The sequence below is a fragment of the Triturus cristatus genome, chromosome 1_1, assembly GCF_964204655.1.
Source record: "Triturus cristatus chromosome 1_1, aTriCri1.1, whole genome shotgun sequence".
NCBI classification, from domain to species: domain Eukaryota; kingdom Metazoa; phylum Chordata; class Amphibia; order Caudata; family Salamandridae; genus Triturus; species Triturus cristatus.
In genome coordinates this window covers 818,849,327-818,876,111 of record NC_140579.1, presented here as the reverse complement: position 1 = coordinate 818,876,111, position 26,785 = coordinate 818,849,327, and positions in this window count along the sequence as shown.

Genomic DNA, 26,785 nt, shown 5'->3' with positions numbered 1-26,785 from the left:
ACCAGCACTAAAAGCCGCCACCTTACCGTCTGTTACCCGGGCTCCAGAGCCACACCACGCCCGCTTTCCTTCCTAGGCAGTAAAGCCGGGACCTCGCCTAGCTGCGATATGCTGATATCTCCGAGGATAGGGCCTCCACGCCCCCTCTTCTCCTCGGGCCTCTGGCGTCACTCGTGGCATCTTAATTCAAGGGAACCCCAGTGTCGGGACCCTTAGTCGCCCCCGCTGTCTTCTGCTAGACTTCAAAGGCCTCTGCTCCTCCCTCTTCGCCAGGCCGATAGCTGCTGTTGCGGCACGTGGAGACTGCCAGGCCGCCAAGCCGGACCTCAGGTAGGTGGAACACTCACTGGGTCTTCCCCCCTCAGGCAGCAATGTAGATCGCGGATGTACTCGGTCGCTCCCAAAACACCACCGAGTATTTTTCCGAGTACGGGGCACCTCAGGACTTCCTCTGGATTTCCCAGAGGCTAAGCGCTGTCACCCTCTCACGGCCGCTACCTCCACCGCCAGGCACTGGGAAGCCACCATTACCGCTCCGGCGGGGACGGCAGAACGGGTCGCCAGATCCGCCTCGCAAGCGGCAACTGCTGCCGATTTTCACAGAAGGGGAAGGGAATGAGACACTACAGTCGTCGTTTGCTTTTTGGCCATGGATGGCAACGGATGGGGCAGGATATAGGTCGGGGAAACAGGAGCTCACTTAGGCAGTGGCCATTCCCGTTGGCTGCTAGCCACGCCCCCCCACCATTCACATTTTCAATCAATCCTTGCATTTGACAAAAATGAAGGGGCAAGCTTTAAACTTCTGCATGAATCATTTTAAAATAAAACTAAATTAAGAAAACCATGCAAATAGGCAACACAGGTTCAAATAGAGACAAACAAGTCAATTTACAGATTGTTTTGTCATGTTTTTGCAAACCTTTATTATTGGGGAAGCAGGGTAGTGCTGTTTAAACGTTGTTTCTTTGGACTACAAGGCATGTTAAAATTAATTGCAAAATATTTTGATTGTTGGTTACTTGCAGAAATATGCACATGTGGAAGGGCACTGCTGGTCTTCATTTATTGCTTACACGATAATATCCAGATAGGCTATCACCACTGTAGGTTGCATTCTTTGATGTAGAGAAGCTCATGGAAGCATCTTAGCCCCACTCCCACCTCTCCCCCGCCCAGGTCCAATTCCTGACACCATGATTAGTGACTCGCAACATGGGAAGGGTGAGCTGAACTCTTTTACTCCACTCACGGGTTACATCCCTAGTAGGTTGCTATACAAATTTCCCCAGTGGTAGCTCCCTACGTTGCCGTTATGGCCAATGTCGCCCCCTTAAAAAAATACAGAGAGTTATCTGCAATTGAAAAATACATTTCTGCACTGGCTCTCTTTGAAGATCAAGATTGACCATCTTTATGAAAGAGACATTATCATGGTGCAGAGACTGTGTTGGTTAGGACACTCCCTTAAATCTTTCAATCTTTCACTGCGTGGTAATCAATTCTGCAAACAACTGGTGGGCAGGTGTCATTCTAGATCAATTCAGCTGAGGGACTGTGCAAGATGGGAACATTCTTTTGCTCCCCCTGGCCTAGTTTTACCAATCCCCTTTCCTCACTCTGGAACAGCTGTATGGCAGGACAGGACTGCCTAGACCGCTGTCACAGGGACCTGGGGCTCAATGTACTCCACTGCCTCTCCAGGACTCAAACCGTATCTTTAGCAATAGCTTCGAGCCCTTGACTGAGCTAAGTACCCAGGATTGACTTGGCGTCATACCGTACCAGCCTTTACCCCATACTCCCCTTTCTTTGTCCGAATTTACCACCACCAATTCAAACATACTTAAGGTTCTGCAGGCACTAGAGCGAAGTTGGGGCCCAAGGAGTGCACTGACCTTTCACGCCTGAATTGAATCATATATCTACAAGAGATGTGGCATGCGGAGGGCTCCTTCGTTCTAGATGGTTTTGCCTGGTTTATTTCTCCTGCATTACCCTCTCCTCATGGTAGAGCTAAAGGAGGTCTTGTCACTTTTATTAGAGGCACTCTCATATGCAAATTGGAGACAGTTGACTCACCCATACACTTCATTTTAGGCATGCTTCTGACCTTTCCAAACCAACTGAGGGTCCTTGTTGTCAATGTCAATCATTCACCTTGCAGAGAGCAGGCTGTTGTAAGTGAGCTTAGCAAAGACAAGGAGATGAAGGACGGAGTGCTGAAACTTTTCAGACACTCACCCCTAGTCACAGATCTGGGTTGAATCCATCATCGTTCTTTAGCTCACTTCGCCATCCCAGTTCAGACCCAGCCATAAGCAAATCAGTCTTGACCTTGTGCCTCATGGGAACAGTCCAGCCTGAACTGCCAAGCCAGGTCTTCCCTGGACCGGAAAGAAGCATCCTGAGACCGGTTTCGGGGTAACACCCCTCATCATCAGTGAGCTTAGTCAGCTCCTTTAGTATAATTGTTGCCAGTTTATCTGACTTTACTATACTCCTCTTAATTTACACCCTTGTGCAGATTGTTTTCTTGTATGGGGATTCATTGCAAGACAATGACCTGATGACTGGGGACCAGGCACATCGGAAACACACTTCCTTAGGTGATAGGTTTAACTCACTGTTTGTAGACCACTCTCTTCTGTATCTTTTACATTGGTGGGACTCCTGCAATGAACTGCAGATCCACACTTTCAAGGGAGTTGGGACAGGCTCTTCTATCATTGATTATATTTTTGTTTATTCCTGTCTTTTTATTTCTTTAATTGACTTTAAGGTAGTCTTACGCCCTTTGAGCGATCATAACTCCCTGCTGGCCTCATTCAGATGGTTTGAGACAGAGGTCTGGCCTGATGTCCTTTTATTGGAATAGGTTCTTACTGCTGCTCAGGGAGGAAGGCTAAAGTGGGTTGAGGTGGTTCCAGCGGGTTTCCATCTTTCTTTACCTTCCACCTGCTATCAGGATTCCAGCATCGGTTTGGATGATGGGGCCTCTGATTCTAAGATTCTGATTGCTTTTGCTAATATAGCTGGCTACATAGAGTCTGCCCTCACCGCTCCTTGAGCAGTTTGTCCAGAGCTGCCCAGTAGATGGTTCTAGAAGGCATGTTTCAAGGCCCACAGAGTACTCATGGCTGCCCTGCACAAGCAGCCTTACGAAGGGGAGGAAGTCAGGAGGGCCAGAGTTTGCTATTGTGTGGCTCATTGTGAGAGGAAGACATCTCTCAAGAGGGAGCTCTGAGACAAGTTGTTGGGGGCTTGTGATTTGCACGACTCTGCTGAGTTCTGGAGGGTCGTGAATCATCCAATCCTTGCTTTCGGTCAAGTGAGTGCACAGGCCCTGACCACTGCCCCTTAGGCATGGGGGGATCATTTGGGGCAATTTATGATCTTGAATCCGGCGATGACCCTTTTCTAGAGGTGGGAAATTCACAGGGTCTTTGCTTGCAATGGGAGGATGTTAGGAAAGCAACTATGGCCTTGCCAGAGGGCAAGGCTCTGGGCCCTGATGACATTCCTGGTTATTCCTTTAAATTGGAGGTGGCTCTGTCAGCCCCCTTGATTACACAGCATTTTAATGTGGTCCTTAGAGGGAGGCCCCCCTCTGGTTGTTATTTATATGGATGGACTTGTTCTCACTACCAACTACCTCAAATCTTAGTGGTGGGCCCTAGGAACACTAGTTCTAAAAGTTACTCGGTCAGGGGCCACTCCATCTCCAGGGTTGAGCACTTTTCGTATTTAGGGATCCTTTTGGATTCTAGATTCTCTTGGCAACTCTTGCTGAAGAAAAATACCATGAGGTTTAAATCGGCCATCAATGGAGTTGGTCACTTGGCAAGGCGTATGGGTCATACCAACGTAGATGCGATGCTATAAGTTTTTAAGGCCAAATGTGTCTTGTTGGCCTGTTATGGCTGTGAAATTTGGGACTATGTGTCCTGCCCACAGCTCCAGGTCGCAAAACATTTTTAGAAGCCGTCTCAAAGTACCAGCGAGCACTCCCTCTGAGATACTTAATGAGGAAGTGGGACTAGGGTATATTACTGACTTGATTGCCTTGCACCCCCTGTTATTTTGGCTGTCCGTCAGGTTGGGAGAGGATTTGTTTCTCAATAGACTCATCATTCGCAACTGTATGGCCTTGGAAGGCATGTTCAGCCTTCCCTGGATTGCTTATATTGGGCACATTTTTAATTGTCTGGGCCATCTCGAGTTGTTTACTGACCCAGACGGTACAGCTAGGAGTAATATACCATGGCTAAAACAGGCATTTTATGAAAGGGTCACTGCGGAACGTGAGGCCGTGGCCTTTCACAAACACACCATTTATCATGGTGAAAACTGTACTTGGAATAGACCCCTACATTGTCATTGGAGATATCTACCTATCACTGCAGGCTGTTAACATATTTTAGTTTTAACATGCCCTATCAACTTCTGTTACCCAAGGGGTCTTGATGCAAGGTTTCAGACCTTCCGCCTTGTTACTGAGATTATGTTCCTCTACCTGACTCCCTCCACATTTAACCATCTTTGTTATAAATTCAACCGCCCACTTCTTTTGTCCATGAATTTCAATCAAGTGAGGCTGCCCTTTCTCTTTTTTCAAATGCTAAAATCACTTACCATCTGTTTTTATGGGACTCGTTTTTTATCGAGGGTTATTAATGGGCGGTGAATGTTAGTATCTGTTTTCTTTTTTAAACAATTGGGCTTTGTCCCTTTTAGCTGGTTTTAATGCTGCAATTTTACCAGTTTGCCATAGAAGCTTAATTGCATCCTTTATACATTCATTTATAATTTGTAGAGGAGGCATGCTAATGCGTTTCTGTGCTATGAGTTTCATATGTATACTTTTGTGATTTTCAAGAAAAATCGAAAACGTTTTTTACTTACTTACATTAAGTAAGTACGTAGGGATGTGGCTTCATCCTAAAAATCAGCATATACACTCTTGCTACTTTAATAACTTCTGCTAATTTTCTGCAGGATAAATAAATATACTAAAGCTGTTTTGTAGTGAGGAATGAACATTGTCATTACAAAATAAATGTCGCGAGGGTTATGAAAATAGTTTCTGTAAACCTACTATACATATGGACAATCAGTCATTGGGAAGTGCAAGTTTCTAATAATTAAAATTTTAAGGGAACTATTCTTTAGTTGTATGTGTACATGTGCAATTGAAAAATGCTGTCACTCAAAGTGAAAACATTTAATGGCTGGAGTGGGCGGGTCTGTTGATCTATACCTTGTTCTGGGGTGGGAGGGAGTATATTTTGAGTGACATTACAACAGACTAATGGTGAAAGTGTTGATTGGGAGACCCTATATATGTATGCTTTTGTTGTATATTTTATAGGAAAACATGAGGCTGGCGAGTCTGCTAAGTGCTGTCTGACTTTAGGCCAGACCTATTGATATATGTTTAATAACTTTAATTGAATTAAACTGTGGTCTGGATACCAACCCCATTAGATGGATTCCATGTCATTAAGGTAACAGGTATTATTCACGCTAAATCATAATGAATTGTTTAAAGTAAAGCGCTAGAGAGTGTCAGAGTCATCAATCAGCCAGTCGGCCTTGAGCAGCGGATAAACTTGACTCGGATTATCTACTATTTTTAACAATCAAAAGGCTGAAGCTGCATAAAAAACAGGAACCTTTTTATTAAGTTCTCAAACATTTTGTTAGCATACATCGATGCCAACAGTCTTGCAGCTAAGGGTTTGCCTTTACTTACCCAAAGACCAGGCGAAGATGCGGTTGTCTGTAACAACTGACACAAAATCTTCAAAATCCACTCTCCCATCTCCTGTAAAAAAACATGTTGATCATTTGATACTAATCTCAGTGACAAAAAGTCAGAGGAGGGGGCATTGAGGCATCTGCAGCACCAGCAAGGCGGGCACACTGTAAAATGTTCATAAAAATATCATGCCAATAATGCATATAATATCCACACTGCGGCCACTCAAAATGCAATGTATTGCATGAAAAACATATCATAATATACTGTGAAATAGAACAGCAAAGTGAAAGGAATTTGGCAAGACAAGCCAGACAACAAAATCATGGAATGTACAGCTCGAAGGACACTCTTTGGGGCATATCAGCAACAACCGGCGATAATTATCGCCGGCTAGCGTGGGTTTTTATCGCTGAGATAGCGTGCTATCAGCAACGCTTATCTCAAAAGCGATAAAAATCCTCGCGCTAACTGCCTAACGTGAGATTATCGCTGGAAACCCAGCGATAATCTCACGCAATGTGGCGTTAGCTTATTGATAGGGCCCCACAAACTTAGCCATGATATCCACCTTCCATAGGATATCATGGCTAAGTCAGTCCTGAAGCAGGCGTACCAGGGGTTATCGCTACTTTTCTTGCCGCTATGCTTCATAGCGTGGGGCTTGATGATAGGAGAAATGTCGCTTAGCGACATTTCTCCTGTTATGTCAGGTCAGGAACGCCCACTTTGCATCTCATTAGAAATGCAAAGCTGGGCGTTAGGAATTCCTGCGCTAATGCAAGTTTTCACGCGTTAGCGTGAGCTTGCTAATTAGGCGATAAAATTATCACCGCTTTTCGGTCAAAAACGGCCGCAAAAGCGGCAATAATTCTATTGCCTCGCCTTGCTGATATGCCCCTTTGTTTTTGTGAAAGACCTATTGAAAACTGCTCATCTAAAGGTTAACCTCAGTCACCAATCCTAAGGTGTTTTATAAAAAAAACTATGGGGCATATTATCAAGCCAGGCGATAAAATTATCGCCGCTTTAGCGGCAGAAAACTGCCACTAAAACGGCGATAATGGGCTTGATAATATGCTCTATGGAATTCCAATTGAAGCCCATGTTAGATGTGAAGGACATCTAACCTGAGCTTCAATTGGAATTCCATAGAGCATATTATCAAGCCCATTATCGCCGTTTTAGCGCCAGTTTTATGCCGCTAAAGCGGCGATAATTTTATCGCCTGTCTTGATAATATGCCCCTATGGTGTCTCTGGCTATCGTTCTTTAGAGAATTTACTATGCCTAACATCCTGCATGGCAATTCAATTCCATTATGTATCTCACCTATTATTTTTTTTCTAATCCAGAAAAACCTATTGTAATGTGCCAAATCCAGTTGGCCGCACACTGCTCGTCACACAAGCAAGTTGCCCCAAGGAACTCTGGTAGATGTAGTGGCGACGGCGAGTATGCCTATGCCACAGTGTTTGAAAAAAAGTATGTGTCGCATTAGCCATCCCTGGACACATGTTTCGAGGTAGTTGCCTCTCGTCAGCAGGGAGTAGGTAAGTGTAAAGGGGTGCTGCGTGGACTGCCAATAATGTAAAAACAGGTAGAGTACCTCTCATGGCGCGCAGGTGCTGGTCCAGAGCTCGTCAGCCCAAATGGCTCAAGGGAGCCTTTATATAACAAATCCAGTTGGCCGCACACTGCTCGTCACACGAGCAAGTTGCCCCAAGGAACTCTGGTAGATGTAGTGGCGACGGCGAGTATGCCTATGCCACAGTGTTTGAAAAAAAGTATGTGTCGCATTAGCCATCCCTGGACACATGTTTCGAGGTAGTTGCCTCTCGTCAGCAGGGAGTAGGTAAGTGTAAAGGGGTGCTGCGTGGACTGCCAATAATGTAAAAACAGGTAGAGTACCTCTCATGGCGCGCAGGTGCTGGTCCAGAGCTCGTCAGCCCAAATGGCTCAAGGGAGCCTTTATATAACAAATCCAGTTGGCCGCACACTGCTCGTCACACGAGCAAGTTGCCCCAAGGAACTCTGGTAGATGTAGTGGCGACGGCGAGTATGCCTATGCCACAGTGTTTGAAAAAAAGTATGTGTCGCATTAGCCATCCCTGGACACATGTTTCAAGGTAGTTGCCTCTCGTCAGCAGGGAGTAGGTAAGTGTAAAGGGGTGCTGCGTGGACTGCCAATAATGTAAAAACAGGTAGAGTACCTCTCATGGCGCGCAGGTGCTGGTCCAGAGCTCGTCAGCCCAAATGGCTCAAGGGAGCCTTTATATAACAAATCCAGTTGGCCGCACACTGCTCGTCACACGAGCAAGTTGCCCCAAGGAACTCTGGTAGATGTAGTGGCGACGGCGAGTATGCCTATGCCACAGTGTTTGAAAAAAAGTATGTGTCGCATTAGCCATCCCTGGACACATGTTTCGAGGTAGTTGCCTCTCGTCAGCAGGGAGTAGGTAAGTGTAAAGGGGTGCTGCGTGGACTGCCAATAATGTAAAAACAGGTAGAGTACCTCTCATGGCGCGCAGGTGCTGGTCCAGAGCTCGTCAGCCCAAATGGCTCAAGGGAGCCTTTATATAACAAATCCAGTTGGCCGCACACTGCTCGTCACACGAGCAAGTTGCCCCAAGGAACTCTGGTAGATGTAGTGGCGACAGCGAGTATGCCTATGCCACAGTGTTTGAAAAAAAGTATGTGTCACATTAGCCATCCCTGGACACATGTTTCGAGGTAGTTGCCTCTCGTCAGCAGGGAGTAGGTAAGTGTAAAGGGGTGCTGCGTGGACTGCCAATAATGTAAAAACAGGTAGAGTACCTCTCATGGCGCGCAGGTGCTGGTCCAGAGCTCGTCAGCCCAAATGGCTCAAGGGAGCCTTTATATAACAAATCCAGTTGGCCGCACACTGCTCGTCACACGAGCAAGTTGCCCCAAGGAACTCTGGTAGATGTAGTGGCGACGGCGAGTATGCCTATGCCACAGTGTTTGAAAAAAAGTATGTGTCGCATTAGCCATCCCTGGACACATGTTTCGAGGTAGTTGCCTCTCGTCAGCAGGGAGTAGGTAAGTGTAAAGGGGTGCTGCGTGGACTGCCAATAATGTAAAAACAGGTAGAGTACCTCTCATGGCGCGCAGGTGCTGGCCCAGAGCTCGTCAGCCCAAATGGCTCAAGGGAGCCTTTATATAACAAATCCAGTTGGCCGCACACTGCTCGTCACACGAGCAAGTTGCCCCAAGGAACTCTGGTAGATGTAGTGGCGACGGCGAGTATGCCTATGCCACAGTGTTTGAAAAAAAGTATGTGTCGCATTAGCCATCCCTGGACACATGTTTCGAGGTAGTTGCCTCTCGTCAGCAGGAAGTAGGTAAGTGTAAAGGGGTGCTGCGTGGACTGCCAATAATGTAAAAACAGGTAGAGTACCTCTCATGGCGCGCAGGTGCTGGTCCAGAGCTCGTCAGCCCAAATGGCTCAAGGGAGCCTTTATATAACAAATCCAGTTGGCCGCACACTGCTCGTCACACAAGCAAGTTGCCCCAAGGAACTCTGGTAGATGTAGTGGCGACGGCGAGTATGCCTATGCCACAGTGTTTGAAAAAAAGTATGTGTCGCATTAGCCATCCCTGGACACATGTTTCGAGGTAGTTGCCTCTCGTCAGCAGGGAGTAGGTAAGTGTAAAGGGGTGCTGCGTGGACTGCCAATAATGTAAAAACAGGTAGAGTACCTCTCATGGCGCGCAGGTGCTGGTCCAGAGCTCGTCAGCCCAAATGGCTCAAGGGAGCCTTTATATAACAAATCCAGTTGGCCGCACACTGCTCGTCACACGAGCAAGTTGCCCCAAGGAACTCTGGTAGATGTAGTGGCGACGGCGAGTATGCCTATGCCACAGTGTTTGAAAAAAAGTATGTGTCGCATTAGCCATCCCTGGACACATGTTTCGAGGTAGTTGCCTCTCGTCAGCAGGGAGTAGGTAAGTGTAAAGGGGTGCTGCGTGGACTGCCAATAATGTAAAAACAGGTAGAGTACCTCTCATGGCGCGCAGGTGCTGGTCCAGAGCTCGTCAGCCCAAATGGCTCAAGGGAGCCTTTATATAACAAATCCAGTTGGCCGCACACTGCTCGTCACACGAGCAAGTTGCCCCAAGGAACTCTGGTAGATGTAGTGGCGACGGCGAGTATGCCTATGCCACAGTGTTTGAAAAAAAGTATGCGTCGCATTAGCCATCCCTGGACACATGTTTCGAGGTAGTTGCCTCTCGTCAGCAGGGAGTAGGTAAGTGTAAAGGGGTGCTGCGTGGACTGCCAATAATGTAAAAACAGGTAGAGTACCTCTCATGGCGCGCAGGTGCTGGTCCAGAGCTCGTCAGCCCAAATGGCTCAAGGGAGCCTTTATATAACAAATCCAGTTGGCCGCACACTGCTCGTCACACGAGCAAGTTGCCCCAAGGAACTCTGGTAGATGTAGTGGCGACGGCGAGTATGCCTATGCCACAGTGTTTGAAAAAAAGTATGTGTCGCATTAGCCATCCCTGGACACATGTTTCGAGGTAGTTGCCTCTCGTCAGCAGGGAGTAGGTAAGTGTAAAGGGGTGCTGCGTGGACTGCCAATAATGTAAAAACAGGTAGAGTACCTCTCATGGCGCGCAGGTGCTGGTCCAGAGCTCGTCAGCCCAAATGGCTCAAGGGAGCCTTTATATAACAAATCCAGTTGGCCGCACACTGCTCGTCACACGAGCAAGTTGCCCCAAGGAACTCTGGTAGATGTAGTGGCGACGGCGAGTATGCCTATGCCACAGTGTTTGAAAAAAAGTATGTGTCGCATTAGCCATCCCTGGACACATGTTTCGAGGTAGTTGCCTCTCGTCAGCAGGGAGTAGGTAAGTGTCAAGGGGTGCTGCGTGGACTGCCAATAATGTAAAAACAGGTAGAGTACCTCTCATGGCGCGCAGGTGCTGGTCCAGAGCTCGTCAGCCCAAATGGCTCAAGGGAGCCTTTATATAACAAATCCAGTTGGCCGCACACTGCTCGTCACACGAGCAAGTTGCCCCAAGGAACTCTGGTAGATGTAGTGGCGACGGCGAGTATGCCTATGCCACAGTGTTTGAAAAAAAGTATGTGTCGCATTAGCCATCCCTGGACACATGTTTCGAGGTAGTTGCCTCTCGTCAGCAGGGAGTAGGTAAGTGTAAAGGGGTGCTGCGTGGACTGCCAATAATGTAAAAACAGGTAGAGTACCTCTCATGGCGCGCAGGTGCTGGTCCAGAGCTCGTCAGCCCAAATGGCTCAAGGGAGCCTTTATATAACAGATCCAGTTGGCCGCACACTGCTCGTCACACGAGCAAGTTGCCCCAAGGAACTCGGGTAGATGTAGTGGCGACGGCGAGTATGCCTATGCCACAGTGTTTGAAAAAAAGTATGTGACGGGCTGACGAGCCTTGGATCTGCACCTGCGCGCCATGAGAGGTACTTGACCTGTTTTAATTACATTTTGGCAGTCCACACGGCACCCCTTTACACTGACCTACTCCCTGCTGACGAGAGGCAACTACCTCGAAACACGTGTCCAGGGATGGCTAACGCAACACATACTGTTCTTTTTACACATTGTGGCATAGGCGTACCCGCCGTCGCCACTACATTTACCACAGTCCTTTGGGGCAACTTGCTGGTGTGACGAGCAGTGTGCGACCAACTTTTGCATAATTTATTACGGCTCCCTTGAGCCAACGGGCTGACGAGCCTTGGATCTGCACCTGCGCGCCATGAGAGGTACTTGACCTGTTTTAATTACATTTTGGCAGTCCACACGGCACCCCTTTACACTGACCTACTCCCTGCTGACGAGAGGCAACTACCTCGAAACATGTGTCCAGGGATGGCTAACGCAACACATACTGTTCTTTTTACACATCGTGGCATAGGCGTACCCGCCGTCGCCACTACATTTACCACAGTCCTTTGGGGCAACTTGCTGGTGTGACGAGCAGTGTGTGACCAACTTTTGCATAATTTATTACGGCTCCCTTGAGCCAACGGGCTGACGAGCCTTGGATCTGCACCTGCGCGCCATGAGAGGTACTTGACCTGTTTTAATTACATTTTGGCAGTCCACACGGCACCCCTTTACACTTACCTACTCCCTGCTGACGAGAGGCAACTACCTCGAAACATGTGTCCAGGGATGGCTAACGCAACACATACTGTTCTTTTTACACATCGTGGCATAGGCGTACCCGCCGTCACCACTACATTTACCACAGTCCTTTGGGGCAACTTGCTGGTGTGACGAGCAGTGTGCGACCAACTTTTGCATAATTTATTACGGCTCCCTTGAGCCAACGGGCTGACGAGCCTTGGATCTGCACCTGCGCGCCATGAGAGGTACTTGACCTGTTTTAATTACATTTTGGCAGTCCACACGGCACCCCTTTACACTGACCTACTCCCTGCTGACGAGAGGCAACTACCTCGAAACACGTGTCCAGGGATGGCTAACGCAACACATACTGTTCTTTTTACACATCGTGGCATAGGCGTACCCGCCGTCGCCACTACATTTACCACAGTCCTTTGGGGCAACTTGCTGGTGTGACGAGCAGTGTGCGACCAACTTTTGCATAATCTATTGTAATGTGCATTATACAGTTTAGCTGAACTAATAACTCTCTTCCATTCCCTCACAAGGGGACCAATCATTTTAAAACTGTGTCCCCTCACTGATAAGGCTTCGTTTTTGATTTGGAGAAAGTAACACACATTGGTGCCGATTACGATCCGGTAAAAACCGGGTACGAACCGTCGGTCGGAGCGTTTTCTCCGTCCGACTCGTACCCGGTTGTAAAACTTTACAAACATGGAATTACGATTCGCACGGAAACACCATTTCCGTACGAATCGTAAAAACGTAAAAAAACACCGACCGACGAAAATATACGTACGAATGTGATCCGGGAATGCTGCGACGTGACGTCGGGACGCTTTCAGGCAGCGTTTCACGACCCAGGAAGTACGATTCGAACCGACAGCAGACCGGACGGCAATATTTTCACGGCACCCAAAAAGTGCCGGAAAAGCGAAGTACGGCGCGAAACGACCAGAGTAGGTGGCCCGGTACGCGCCGTACCCCCCCCGTATGTACGCGCCAACCCCCCCAGCCCCCGTACATATGCACCAACCCCCCCCAGCCCCCGTACATATGCGCCGACCCCCCCAGCCCCCATACATACGCGCCGACCCCCCCAGCCCCCGTACGTAAGCGCCGACCCCCCCAGCCCCCGTACGTTCGAGTCGTACCCCCACCCGTGTATGTACACCCGTGTACGTTCGAGTTGTACCCCCTGTGTATGTACACACGTGTACGTGTCGTACCCCCCGTGTATGTACACCCGTGTACGTGTCGTACCCCCCGTGTATGTACACCCGTGTACGTGTCGTACCCCCCGTGTATGTACACCCGTGTATGTTCGAGTCGTACCCCCACCCGTGTATGTACGGTGCGTACCCCCAGCGCTACGCGCTGGCGGTACGCACCGTACATACACGGGTGGGGGTACGACTCGAACGTACACGGGTGTACATACACGGGGGTACGACACGTACACGGGTGTACATACACGGGGGGTATGACTCAAACGTACACGGGTGTACATACACGGGGGTACGACTCGAACGTACACGGGTGTACATACACAGGGGTACGACACGTACACGGGTGTACATACACGGGGGGTACGACTCGAACGTACACGGGTGTACATACACGGGGGTACGACTCGAACGTACGGGGGCTGGGGGGTCGGCACGTACATACGGGGGCCGGGAGGGGGGGATTCGACTCGTACATTGGAGGGCTGGGGGGAGTGTTGGGCGCGTATGCGGGCACATGTCTCCATGGTTGCTATGGGAGTTCGGTGCGGACGGTGTTTTTTCCATACGGTTGTAACATCGGACGCACGGGATGGATCGTAATTCCGCGGTCGGACTTCACTTTTCACATTTGTACGGTAAATCGTCCGTGGACGTGTCGGACACATTTTCCGACCCGAGGACGTGTGGGGAATAATTCCCGATGCGATTCGTATGGACTTTTTCCCATGCGAATCGTAATTGGCAGTTTGTACGGCACTTGTACGATTCGTACGGTAAAAAGACCGGATACGAGTCGTACGGGGAATTTTTTTACCGGATCGTAATCGGCACCATTCTCTGCTGACATACACAGGGGCATATCAGCAACAACTGGCGATAATTATCGCTAAGCGCACTTAGCGCTAGGATAATTATCATCGGCTAGTGTGGATTTTTATCGCTGAGATAGCGTGCTATTAGCAACGCTTATCTCAAAAGCGATAAAAATCCTAGTGCTAACTGCCTAACGTGAGACTATCGCTGGAAACCCAGCGATAATCTCACGAAATGTGGCGTTAGCTTGTTGATAGGGCCCCACAAGTAGCGATAACAGGTGTTATCGCTACTTTTCTTGCCGCTATGCTTCATAGCGTGGGGCTTGATGATAAGAGAAATGTTGCTTAGCGACATTTCTCCTGTCATGTCAGGTCAGGAACGCCCACTTTGCATCTCATTAGAGTTGCAAAGCTGGGCATAAGAATTTGGGCGCTAATGCAAGGTTTCACGCGTTAGCGTGACTTTGCTAATTAGGCGATAACATTTTCTATCGCCGCCTTTTAAATATGCCCCTAACTCTTTTAGTAAGGTAGGATCTGAGGGGGTCAAAGGTCAAACATTAGAGCTAACATGAGTGTGAAATTGCTACTCTCTTTTTAGGTAAATTTATACTTGTGGGCCTGGCTTAAATACTCGTAGCAAAATGCAGTTGTTTTCTCATACTAACAGCTACAGCTATCATCCTCTCATCATTCAACCCTGCGCTTAACACCGTGTGCAGCTAGTGGGTAACCCAACACAGGTACAGTTTTAAAAGAAGGCGTTTCAGTTCTGCAATGCAGCCCCAGCTGTGCACCAGGCTGATGCTCACAGTTCCTGAGCTAGAGGGAGAAGACCTGAAGTGTATAATGTTTCAGGATTGAATAATGCTTCAGCAATGCAACTGCCTGACATCTGATTTGAATATCACTGTGCCATGTCAAAACAGAGGCATCCAAATGGATAACACTTTGCTTTCGTAATTGATGCTGTGAGGTGAACTTGAGGATGGACATCACAAGACATTCACTCCAGCATTAGCAGAATCTGATTTTCAATGATTACATTATGTACCCAATTATTTTCCTGCATTGCAATTTTTAGGTTACTGCTTCCTTTGTGTGCCGTCTAAAGCTCTTAATATTTTCCTATACATGCGCCCAACAGTTACTTTGCACTTCCAAGCCCTGAGCGGATCAGCTGTCCTTGCTGGAGCGGCGATGGTTGCTTCTTATCAGCATCTCCAGGGTACAGCTCTGCCACCTGTGCCCCACATTCTGCCCCTTGCCTCTATTGACGCTGCACTTTATTTATTTTAGCAGCGTTCTTGTAAACACAACCTTTGCGTTTTCATGAACATTGCCAGTGCACAGGTCAGCTCTCTCTGCCTCATCTGTAGACTCCCGATGACAGAAGGAGGGGTATGAGCGACGAGCCGTCTATACATCGTTGTTGTTTAAAAACACAGCGCTCTCTATGTGGGTACCTGGATTGCATATGTAAGGGGCATAGTTCAACTAAGATCTCCTGAAACAGGCACAATCCATTTTAATTTGCAAACATATTGTGCTTGCCTCAGGCAGCACAGCATATCTGGTGCACATCAGAGTATTCCTGAGGCCAGTGACAATCCACAGGGGCAGGTTCCTCAGCACTTTCCCAGCTTCTGGTAGGGCTGTGATTCCAGACCTATCTAGAAGAAGCGAGAGAGTTTGAGATAGGTCATCTCATTTTAAAATCTGGCCTTGCTTCTCAGCCTAGCTCCTAGTTGGGTATCATGGTTCGCAGGTTCCGATTTTCAGCACTAATTCCTGCTCTGCTCCTGTCATGGATCCTCCCGAGTTTCCAGCACAAAAAAGCAAGGCAAGTAAAAAAACAGGTTATTTCTCTGTGCATGTATGTGTTTGTGCTTTAATGAGAGTGAACGTAACTGAGGGAAACTGGGTGTGTGAGTATGTTTGAGAGTGTCAATGAGAGTGAAAATGAGCGAGAATCTCAGCTTGAGAGTGTGTATGAATAAGTGAAAGTGTGTATGAGGGAATGTGTGAAGGAGTATGAGTGTGTTATAATGAGTGAGTGATAGGATATTGTGAAAGGCAGTGAAAGTGAGTCAGGGGTGTAGCGCTATCAATGGTGCAGCAGGTGCTGGTGCCCCAGGGCCCAGAATCAGTGAGTGTGAAAGGGTGAGTGTGTTTTGTAATTGAGAGTGAGTGAAAATTCTGGGCTTATGGCAGCATCAAAGGTAGCACGCTGCTTTTAGCATATTCAAAATCAATTTTGACATAAGGGAGGACACCTATGGTGTCGTGTAGTTCCCACTAAATCGTAGGATCTGCGAATTTGTGGACAACATAAACTGTGTGTGAGGTGCTTAGACTGATTCCATGCACCCACGTAGTATATGTTGGCCTAGAGACCAGCTAGCTCACAGTGCCAGCATAAGTCTTCCCCCTCCCAACACAAACAGGGAGAGAATGGTTTCTGGCAACTACTGAACATGACAACCCTGTCCCCTCAGGGATCGTGGTAACAGATCTAGAACCCTTTTGCCCAGTCACTCGTTCACTCTTGTTCTCAGAGAAATATACAGAGAATACACAAAGGGACGTTTTCAATATATTTATTGAACAAACTCTAGTCTATTATAGAATACATGTGCTGCAATAATCTGTAGACAGAAGCATATGAAAGTGATTATAAGCAACAAAATAGTGAATAGCATGTATCGTTCCACCATGGTGTTAAAATAGTGTATCTATGCAGGCATATAAGACATGGTGGTAATCAGGCGTACTCCTACTATGTAATCCCTAGCGTCTAGAGTGTATGTAGATATATATATAGCCAACAATCCCACCACAGGATGATCCAACGCCATTACCTGGCGGGAAAGAATGTAGGACCCCATCTTGGACACGAACTGGACACTCCTCACAGAGATGTTAGGCAGCTGCTCGGGGAAGCCTCAGCATGCAGGGACCCCTCGAAATCAGCTGAAGTGTTTCCTCTGCTAACCCCCGGAAATGGATCTATATTAAAAAACATCCTTGCAATGTATATGCAGATTTGCATTGTTATAGATAGCCCTCTCACTCCGTGAATGAAGATAGAACAACATTTGTACAGTGTGCGTAAAGGCCCAGTACTCTGTGTTCAAGGCATCATGATAATGTTGTACGAAGCGAGATGTGTAAAGCAAAGCAATTTCAGAGAAACGTATCTAACATTATCACGCACACAAATATGTTCAAAAGGTCACAGTAACATTTTATTGTGTGGAAAGAGGACAATGTAATAAAATGTGCAGCATGCTATATGGGCCTAACCGGGGCACATAACAAAGGCAAAAGGCAGGCTCTGATGTACTAGAAGTAATTCTTGGCAGAGGGGCCTCTGTGAAAAAAATACTGGCACTTGTATAGTGGAGAACATTTTTGGCATTGGGGGACCTGTGGCAAAATTCTAGTGCTGAGACATTGCAGGTAATTCTTGATATAAGGGAGGGAACCCAATGTAAAATGCAGACCCTGAAATACTGAAAGTAATACTTGACATAAGGGGACAGCTATTGCAAAATGCTGGTGCTTACCAGAGGTAAATCTTTGCATCAGGGAGTGGGACCACGGCATACTGGGGCTGAGGGGCTGGGTTGGGGTAAGCAAACCATAATAAAATGTTGGCTTTGAAATATTGAAGGCAATTTATAACATACTATAACATACAGGTCTCCCGTGGTAGATGGATAGTATCAATGGTAACATTCTGGTACAGGAATACTGCATGTAATTCTTGTCATAAGCGGTGGAGGTAATTTATTTTTTTGGGATAACCAATTTTATTGATTTTGTGAGAGCCCAGCAAAAAGAAATATTAACAATACCAGCTGTGTTTACAGTTGTGAATACACGACAAAGACGAGAGCACATTACACCAACATATAGAATCCCACAAACCTGAGGAAGACATCGTCGTATCCACCCCACTCCCCAGTTGCGTGCTAAAAAATCTCAGTCCTCCACCACCCCAACCCATTTGCCCCACATTCTACGAAACTTCTTCGGGCATCCTCTGGCTTCATACAGGGGCCGTTCTTGCGCAGCGCACCAGTCCACCCCCTTGCCCCAGCGCGACATGGTGGGAGTGGTCCAGTTCATCCAGTTGGCCGCAATGTCCCTTTTGGCCACCATCAGTGCTGTGTTTAGAAACAATTGTTCACCCTGGTACCATCCAACCCCGTGGTGATGCCCAGGAGCACATTCATCGGGTTAAGAGGAACCTCCCAGCCCTGGACCTCCGTGAGCTCCCCTGTTACTGATTCTCAATAACGCGTAACTGCGGAGCAAAGCCATACCATATGATAAAAGTCAGCTTGCGGGTGGGAGCAGCTGGGACAGGAAGCATCAGGTCGGAGCCCAGCGCGGTGGAGATGCAGTGGCGTGAGATAAGCAGTGTGTAGATAGTATATTTGAACTAGACGAAGCCTTGCTGAGACTGTGACTGTTTTGGGAGCCATCGATGCGTCTCTCCAATCCGCGTCATCTAGGGACCCAATCCAGCCCTCCCACCTGTCCCTAAGTTGAGATAGAGTTGGGGGTGTTGTTTGTGAAGGAGCAATAGATACGAGAGATCCCCCCCTTTCCCAAGTTACCGGTCATGACCTGGGCCTCAGGCGGGCTGTATTCGGGCAAGGAGGTACCCTTTGAAATATGAGATTGGAGGGCATGGCGTAGCTGCAGATAGCGGAAGAACTGGGAAGAGTGGAGGGAGTATCAGATCTGGAGGTCCTGAAAAGTGCGTATGTGGGTCCCACTCCAGACATCCCCCAGTAATGATATTCCAAGGAGATCCCATGCTCTAAATCTTGAGAGGTTAACGACCTCCTGGAGCCTTGTACCGCACCACAAGGGAGTATATTGGGTCAGTTTATCCGACCAGTGTATGTGACGCAGGGAGGCCCGCCAGGCCAAAAGCACCCTGCGCGTGACCTCAGGGAGAGTCTGAGAAATGGTGTTTCCGTACATCATGCCCTGAATGGCGGACAGACGCAGGGTGTGTAACTCCAGGCGATACGCCGGGTCAGACCAGCCACCATTCAACCAATCGTGTACAGTGAGGAACCGAGTCGCTAAAAAATAAAGGTATAGGCTCGTCATTCCAAGACCGCAATCAAAGGGAGGGATCCGGCATTGTGCGAGGGCCATCCTGGGCCTCCGACCTCCCCATAAGAACTTGGTGGTCAAGCTGTCCATCTCTCACAACCACGATCTTGAGAAGGAGAGGTGCGTATTCTGGAGCATGTAAAGGAATCTGGGCAAAATCATAATTTTAAATAAGGCTATTCTGCCCATAGGGTTAAGAGGCAGCGTTTGCCATTTGAGATCAGCGCGAACCCGTTTCACTAATGGGGTGACATTGAGTGACCAGGCGAGGTCAGAGAGGAGGGCTACCCAGATCCCTAGGTACTTGAAGGACTGTCGCCAAAAGGTATCGACGGCTGCCAATCAAAGCACTCCCGCGAGAGATGAAGGGGGACCAGGACAGATTTGGCCGAATTCAATCGAAGGCCAGAAGTGCGTTCGAAAAGACTCAGGGCCCGGAGGCATCGGGACCCGGACCGAGCGGCATCTGCTAAAAATAGTAGAATATTGTTGGTGTAGAGCACGATCTTGTCCTCCTCAAAGCCGGGCCATCTCCATCCCGTGAGAAGCTGATCAAATCAGACAAGACATGTGAAAGGCTCCATCGCCAACGCGAAGAGGAGTGGCGAGAGGGGGCATCCCTGCCTCGTGCCCCTCCTGATGGAAAAGGGACGTGACAGAGCTCCATTAACTAGAACTTGGGCCTGCGGCTTACGATAGAGCGCCTTGACCAGGTTACGGAAGGGGATCCCAAAGCCCATTTCCGTCAACACCTGCTCCAGGTATCGCCAATCCACCAAATCGAACGCCTTCTCGAAATCTACGAGAAGAAGAGATAAATAGGGGGTCAGCGGGTGTCGATTCGCTAGAGCAAGGTGGAGGCGTCTGAGGCAGTGTCTGGTTCCCCGAAAAGGCATAAAACCGCATTGGTCGGGATGGACCAGTTTGGCCAGGTATGGTCGTATGCGGTTGGCTAGGACAGAGGTGAATATTTCAAGCTCAGAATCAATGAGGGAGATGGGACGGTAGTCAGAGCAACGGTTCGAGGGAGGCTGAGACTTAGGGATCACCACGATAGTGGGCAAGTCTGTCTCAGGACAGAATGAGATGCAATCTGCCGCTTCTCGGTGCATCTCCAGAAGACGGGGAACCAGAGTGTCCCGATAGGATGCATAGAACTCCTGGGGAAGGCCGTCTGGCCCGGGTGTCATACCCGCGGCCATGCGTGATATGGCTTCATGAACCTCCTCCGGGGTGACCGGAAGGTCCAGCGCCTCCGCCTCAGTCTCACTAAGGCGCGGGAGAGGGAATCGTTCCCGCTGGAGAAGCTCTGAAAGTGGGAATCTGTGCAGAGGAGAGAGTGGCGTAATAAGTGGCAAAGCATTGGGCCACCGCTGCAGGGGCACGGTGGATCTCTCCATCAGAGTCGAGCACCTCAGGGATGATGTGGTTGGCCATAGGGTAGGTCGCCAGACGATGAAGGAGCTTCCCATTTTTTTTTCGCCACCCGTGCACTCACGCCACGGAAGACCTCCATAGCAGCTTGGCAGCCTCCACGGAGGGCTGCCTAATCTCGTCCCTCAGAAACGCAAGCCTCCTGTCCTGAGCTTCGGTTCTCTCTTCCAGAGGTTAAGTCTCAAGCTGGGCAGCCTTGGTCTCCAGGACTGTGAGTCGGGAGTCTTGCGCCGCACGTTTAAGCTTGAGCTGGCCTTTGGCAAAGCCTCGAATGGTGGCTTTACCAGCCTCCCATAGGGTACCAGACGAGGACACCGATCCCTGATTAGTGGAGAATAAAGGCGAAGCTCGGTTCCCACCTGTTCCCTGGATTCTTTGTCTTGAAGGAACCAGCCGTTGAGCCGCCAGATCGGGCGTGACGATTCATGAAGGTCGCCGACCTGCATCGCCACTGGGGAGTGGTCCGATAGGCCTCTGGGAAGGATGGTGATAGCCTGGATCGCTCTGCAGTCCAGGGCCGGCATGAAGACATAATCTATTTGTGCGTGCGTGTGATGAGATGCTGAGGTATGGGTATAGAGTCGAGCTGTCGGATGCCAGAGTCTCCAAGCATACCCGAGCCCTCGATTGGCAGCCCAGGTCGACAGGAGGCCAGACTGTGCGATCCTGTAGGAGGAAGAGGGGAGGTAATTCTTAACATGGGAAACTCTCAAGGCAAATTTTGGAAAACAATGGGGTGAATTCCTGACAGGTATTACTCCCCACCACTTATAAAGCTCACCAGCTGCCACTGGCAGGCAGACTTCCTCATATTGCATTCTATCTCAAAAAGCATCCTCTTTATTCCTAAAACCCTGGCCAAAACACTGACTTTTACTTGAAGTTTCTGATTGTTGCCGCTCCATTTGTTCCTTTGAATGGCCCTCGTCACTTCTGGCAGTCCGAAACATGTTAGGCACTATGGAAACAGAGCGGAACTGATTGCCAGTTTGTGCCAATTGATTGAAAGAAACCTGGTGACGTGAGCGTCTTTGTCTCAGGACACAGTTGGAAACATGTTGACGTCATTCCTACCGTGAAGACTGCACCACCGCATTGAAATATGAAACGGGTCTGGGCTTGAAACCGTCTAAGCCAACTACAGATCGTCAGGGTAGAAAGAAAATGACAAACTGCGCTTGATTGGGAAGAGAAATATGAAGTTCAATTGGTACCTGGGACAAACCAAACTAGATGTTGTTAATGAATACAAATACCTTGGAATATGGTTTGTAAGTTCTTTAAGGTGGTATGTGGGCTGAGAAAATGTAATCGTAGTTATGGAGATATGTCCCATAGACCCCCGCTGACAGCTTATAATGCAATGATCCCCCCGCAACTTCAATACGGAGCAGAAATTCTCTGTCTAGGCGGTAAAAGCACCTGGGATAATGAAGAAGGGAAATGTTTAAAATCATTACTATCCCTCCCTGGCTCCTCAATGATGCAGACCATTAGATTGGAGCTAGGGGTAACCGCATGGAATGTCCAGGTGGAGATGGGTCTATTGAGATTTTGGAAACGTCTGGGAATGGGGGAAATTACGAAAGTGTCCCAATGTTGCATGAAAGATTCAGGGTACTAAATTAAAATGGGCTGCCGCAACAAGAAAGAAACAGTATACCATTTGTGATCATTTGCAGGTAAAAATTGATCCACAGACTCTGCATATTGACGCATCAAAAAGTGTACTCAGACGGTTAGGGAAAGAATTGTCTAGATCATTAGACATGGAGTACCTGAGTAAGAAAGATTCCGTGAAGTTTATGAGAAACAGTTCGCAGAAATAAATCTGGTATCCCTATCTAGATATATTACCTAACCAATGGCTTAGAATGGAAGTTTTAAGGTTGAGAACTGGCATTAATCCCGCTACGATAAATGGCAAAATAAAAATGAATTGATGGGACATAAGGGTAAATGTATGTGTAAGATGGATATGAAATGCAATAGTTTACACATTTTAATGGATTGTCAAAAACTGTTAGTGCAGCGAAAACAGTTTTTACGTCCAATCTTTTTAAAATATATTAGGTCGCGTACCCAGGCATGCGAGCTTCTCACAGATATGGAAAATCTTGACATTGCAATAGCTATTAGCAAGTATATGCAGGCTGTAAATAGGTCTTTTATGAAACAGAAAATTGCCTGGCTGCAGATATGGGGGTAACAATGACAATAGAGAGCTTAATGAAATTTTAATTGTTTTTGAATAATTTTATAGGTTTTTAGCATTATTTAGTTTTTGTAAGTAATTTGTGTGTATACACTGTGCATGAATGGAATTATTCGTCAAAATGTCTCACATAAAATGTTATGGTTTATGTGGTTTAAAGACCTACGGTTTAAATAAACTTCAATTTTGACTTGACTTGACAAACTGTGCTTTTATTGTTGGTTGACTTTGCGGCATCACAATACCCACTGGAGGGAAATAATTAATGTTATAAAGACTTTGAATCTCAGCATACATTGACTCACTTGTGTCAGCCCACCAGGGGTAATAAAAGCAATAGGACAGTTAATTAGTAGTCTGCATCAATTTGTGGTGATTCCGAATTATGAGCCTTTGATCAAGGACATTTCACAGTCCGAAAAGCGTTAGGCAATATGGAAGCAGAACGGAACTGATTTCCGGTTTGTGCCAATTGATTGAAAGAAACCTGGCAACTAGTGCATCTTCGTCTTAGGACACATTTGGATACACATATATATATCTAAATCTATATCTACCGAAAAATATATTTTTATATATATATATATATATATATATATATATATATATATATATATATATATATATATATATATATATATATATATATATCGTACATTCCCCTGAAAAGGTCCCAATAGGTCACCAACAGTCAATACAAATTGTATTGACTGTTGGTGAACAAGCCTGCAGGTCAGGCAAAACGCGTTCAACCGGCTGACTGATTAATAAAGAAGTTTGAGCCAGGACAAGGCGTCGTCATCCTTGGGACCTTTTCAGGGGAATGCACGATATGATGCGGACTTTGCTGGAGTAGTCCGCGGTAGACGACGCACCCTCTGATTTGGAGTGCGGCGGCAGGTACTCGAGCGTGGAGGAGCAAAAAAAATAAATATATATATATATATATATATATTAACTGAAAAAACCATAGGTTTCAGAGACGTTATAGTTAGAAATTAGCATTTAAAAAACATTAGAAATTCTCAGAAAAAAACATAGGTTTCAGGGGTGTTATAGTTAGCTGGACATTTCACTCGTACAAAACCATAGAAATTCCTCCGTTATAGTTAGTTCTGCTAACTATAACTCACGCGCCCGCAATGCACTGCTGATGATGTCACATATTACATCATTCATGACATGGTCAGTGACATCACTGATGACTTCACTGGTGACATCATCCAGTGAATGTGGTTTAGTTTGTAATTGAAATATGTATTATATATATACCAATCTGTATTGAAAATATAATGTATATATAACTGTCTGGATGGAGGATTTAGTAGCTGTCTGTCTGTTTAAGTGAGTAATTAAAAGTGTATCACTTAATACATGGATTAGTAACTAAACTATGAGAATGTGTGCATCACTGTCTCTGTTGTTGTATAACATGCTGCATCAGTTGGTCACTAACTACATGAGTGTGTATATTAGTTATTGATTAGTTGGGTGAGTAGTTGTATGGGACTCTGAGTTTAATTTTTTTTCATGAGTGAGTAGAATGACTGCATAACCGACTAAGATGACTGCTGATGTGTCAATGTCTATATATGTGTATAAGTACATTTGATAGTGTTCTATTAATTAGTGACTGCATGTATAAGTGATTCTGTTGTTGAATGGGTAGTTGTGCGTGTAGACTTAGGAATCAGTGAGTGGGTACGTAGTAACTGATATTGGTGTGTCAATGGTTTCAAATATGGTACTCTGTATTTTACAGTGAGTGATGAAAGGTTATACTAGTGTATGATGAGGTGTATCAGATTGTCACATGGATGATGTCATCAGTGATGTCATCAGTGATGTCACTGACCATGTCATGAATGATGTAATATGTGACATCAGCAGTGCATTGCGGGCGCGTGAGTTATAGTTAGCAGAACTAACTATAACGGAGGAATTTCTATGGTTTTGTACGAGTGAAATGTCCAACTAACTGCCCCTGAAACCTATGTTTTTTTCTGTGCATTTCTAAGGTTTCTTAAATGCTAATTTCTAACTATAACGTCTCTGAAACCTATGGTTTTTTCAGTGAATTTCAAAGCTTTTTTAAAGGCTAATTTCTAACTATAACATCTCTGAAACCTATAGTTTTTTCAGTGAATTTCAAAGGTTTTTTAAATGCTAATTTTTAAGTGTAATAGTAGTTATACCTATTTTTTTGTACTGATTTTCTACAGTTTTTTAACTGTTTATTTATAAATATTTTATTCATTAAATAACATTATATATTTTTCTGAAAATTGCACACAGAAAAATAAAAACTGAAATATTGTTTAATTTTTTTGTTTTATTTTTTTATTCTAGCCACCATTTTAGAAACGTCGTGATGGATCCGTGTACGGTGTGCGACGGCTGCGTGTTTTTCAGTTACATCATATACATTTAATATTACGTGATGTGCGCGATTGATATGCGACCAGTCGCGACTCCTGCTCCTGCGCATTCGTGACACGTGCTCATTACGGTATGCAACACTTGCGCGGTGGCGGGTCCCACGTGACGTCATATACGTGCTGGGGCGTGCTGGGTGCGCGACTCCCGCGAAATAATTTTTTTGTTCTAAAATGATATGTATGTGTGTTTAATATACATATTAGGGCAAGAGACTATCTAAGATATTCATAAAAATAATATATTTGTACTTATAATAAACTTATATTATTTTTAAATATATTTTCGCGAAGTCGCGTCGGGTGCATGCTTCGTGAGCGCAGAGTGCGCGGATTCCATGTGACCTAAAAAAAAAAGATTTCATTGGTTCATAACATTTCCCACTGTAACTATTGAAGGACCCCACCCATTTTAATCATTCTTGTTGGAGCATCGTTAGAGAGACATCTCTTTTCCTACAAGAACCCTTTTTGCTTGTTTTTTTGGGTGTTTTTCAAAAAATATCAAACAAAATGGCATCTGGACAGCAGCAGCAGCAGGAGGAATTATCTTCTGAAGAAGAATTCTTGCAGGAGGCACCACGTCCACAGAGGCCGGAATCTGTCGTGTGGAAATTCTTCACTTTTCAGTGAAAAAAAATACTCTTGTGGCACTGCTTCTATGTACAAGCATCTTCTGACCACACATCCTCTCAATCTTGCTCGGGAGGAAATGAGGCGAGCTGCTTAGAACCCCTCACCTGCTGTGGCAAGTACATCTGGAGCGTCCTCAGGAACACCTGCAATGGGCATTAGGCCAGAATTCACCTTTCTCGAGCAACACTGCGTGAAGTGTAAGAAACTTATATGCTTTGGTGAGCAGTAGGTGGATGCAGTTTGTGCTGCGCAACACAACCATCGTTAATTTTTTTGTTTTTTTGTTTTTGGAATGATAAGTAATTCCAATTATTCGTTCTTTTTTTTGTTCATTTTTTGAAAAAAAAACAAAAAAATAAAAAATTGTGAAAAATACAAAAGAAAAAAGAAGGAAAAAAAAGTTCTTATCAGAACTACCTTATCTTGTTAAAGAAAGAACTATAATTGCAAGGTGATGTATGAAAGTTTGGTTGAATATATGTATACAGCATGATTGACTGAAAGAATGCATTAGTAGTGTATGGTGAATTTATAGGTGAAGATTTATGAGGAAGTACAGCAGCGTGACACTGCAAGCTCTTTAGCTGAACTGCACTGTGGCACTTCCGAAGCACAGGGATGTGACATATGAAAACAAGTTACTTACCTGTAACTACAGTTATCCAGTATTGGTATCTTTCATAGATTCACATGCCTGAATCATTCCCCGTCGCCCAGGCGGGAGTCCCACGGTAAATAAAAAAGCAGTGCCAAAATATTAGTAGTAGTAGTAGGCCCCAAAGAAAAAGGCCTAAGGCCTAGATTTTAGCAGCCTATCTACATCATATGCAAAAAGAACCACGCACTGGACCTGTTGAACGAAGGCTCCATTATTCATATGCCTGTAAATGTGGCCTTGCATGTCGATCCGATGGTGGAATTGCTAGAGACTATATTGTAAGGTTTATAGGGGGAGCGATTACTCAGAGAACCTGTCAACGGTGT